Genomic DNA, 2,247 nt, shown 5'->3' on the forward strand with positions numbered 1-2,247 from the left:
GCAGCTGAAAGTTCAGTATAGGAGAAGGTAAGGGTCAGCGGTGTTTGCGGAAATGTGTAGCCGATTTTAGTTCCATGAATTTGGCTACACATACCGCTGACCTTGTTCGAATTAACAAAGATGGCTGCTGCCACGTGTTCGTTTGCATGAACTGCAGCCACCCAGCGCTCGGCAATTAACCTGCAGTAACCTCACAGCCTGGGAGGTAAATTGCCTGCACACTTCCACTTCTGGGTGGTCTGCCTGTGGGGTACTTGGTTCAGTAAGCCCCATTTACTAAACCAAGTGGGAGAAAGCCAGGAACACAGTGTATTAAAGGTTTGGGGACACCATCTTAAAGGGGCATTGTTCAACAAAGTCACAATATGCCCCAAGGTGGTTCTTAAAGGGCCATACACACCCAATAAAAGTCCATAAGTTTTTCAGGGGCACAATCTCCCAGGGGCCATAGTCATGAGGAAGGAGGCTGGCAAATAGGCTTCTCCACAACCCAGGGAAGCAGGGCAATTTGTCATTTAAAGGGCCAGTTACAAATGGCAGTTTGTAACATTACTTAAGCCTCCCATATGGTCTAGTGGTTAGGATTCCTGGTTTTCACCCAGGCGGCCCGGGTTCAACTCCCGGTATGGGAAGTGACTAATTTGTATTGCACACAAAAAGAAAATCTGTTTCTAATCATCTTCCAGTAATATTTTCTATCCTAACTATAAGATAAGGCCAGGGACTAATGAAAGTATTTAGAAAACTGGGCAGACTAGATAGGCCGAATGGTTCTTATCTGCTGTCACATTCTATGTTTCTATGTAAGCTGCACATTTTTTAAGAGTAGGAATCGAGTGATTGATCAAATTCCCAAACTCCAAGTTGAAAATAATCTCAATCACAAACTTATCAAAACAGACAGTGGTCGAGCATGTTCCTTTTGATTGAGGTTTTTGGATTACATATGTGGCACCAAAAAAAAGAGATGATTGATGGGGAAAAGGGGTGATTGATGGCTAGGGGACAGTTACAAAAATTTATTTTATTCACAGATTAAGTGAGAAGTGTTCAACAGAGGAAAAAAAAGGAAGTAAAAATAATATATATTTGTATATTTATTTATTATATATTTAATAAATGTTTGCATTTTTTTTACTGCTCCTCTTGTTTTTCTCACATTTTCATACTTGGTATGTCAACCAAATGGTGGTAAAATATGCCTGTCAGTGTATGGAAATTTTTTTACATAACATGTATATTATGTATATATTTTGCAGCACACTGATTGGCATATGTTTGCACCTTTTGGTTTATGAGATTTGTTTTCCCAAATCTTTCTTCATTAATGCAATAATCAATTTGGTCAATGCCGAAATGGCATTTCGGCAACATTGTAGCCATTTTTGTATTGCAGCCCACTAATAGTTTTTACCTGCTTTTTTGGCTTATTTTTATTTTTATTTTCAATTTTGTATGTTGAACAAAATTTTGACGAGCCAAAACAGACATGGAAAACATTTGTCCATCCTAAAATTGTTTTCATTTTCAACAAAATGGTTCAGAATAAATAATTTTTCAGCCATGTAGAAGTCTAATAAAGGTGCATTGCAAGCTAAGCAGTGCCACAAGTGTGCTGCATTTATTTGAATGGCACGGTAGTGTCGTTTGTCTACTCTGTGATTCATCAAGGTACAATAATAAAGATGAATATACGTAATATGAAAGAAGGTGGTAAATGAATGGAAACCATAAAACTACTTGTAAGTGAGTCTTCAATAACATATATTTATAATGTAGTTATTCATAAGCAAAAGGGAAATATTTAAAATCATTTATAAGGACACTGTTGTGATGTATTAAACTTTACATTATGTTTGTAAAACCAATGATGTTCCATGCAATTGTTACCCGGTCCTTAAAGTCTATGTGCTGACATTGAATGTTTTGTCTTTTTAGCATAAGTAGTTGTAAAGACTAATTATTGAAGTCTTAAAAAAAGAAGGACCTAAATAGAAGGTGTTCAGAACCAGATTGCTATAACAACATGATTGGCATGGATCCTTTAGGGATATTGGACTTGTTTTGTTGAGGAACTAAAGTTTATTTTTTAAGATAACATGAGCGGACTTCGTGTAATACATTTAGATCTTAAATATTTTTGAAGTGTTGACACGTCTGTCTCAGAAAGATTTTTTTTTAATTAAGTTATCTGAACAAAAAAAATAAAAAAATTACATCCCTGCTGTATTTTATCTATAGTCACTG

The 2,247-nt window shown here is 36.0% G+C and overlaps 1 non-coding gene across 1 annotated transcript; it reads left to right on the top strand.

The window, feature by feature from the left end:
- Window positions 1–560: 560 nt before the first annotated feature.
- TRNAE-UUC (transfer RNA glutamic acid (anticodon UUC)) lies at window positions 561–632 on the top strand. Its single transcript has one exon. It is a non-coding gene; the product is annotated as a tRNA-Glu (tRNA).
- Window positions 633–2,247: the final 1,615 nt, after the last annotated feature.

This window comes from Pelobates fuscus, chromosome 2, assembly GCF_036172605.1.
Source record: "Pelobates fuscus isolate aPelFus1 chromosome 2, aPelFus1.pri, whole genome shotgun sequence".
Taxonomy (NCBI): Eukaryota; Metazoa; Chordata; class Amphibia; order Anura; family Pelobatidae; genus Pelobates; species Pelobates fuscus.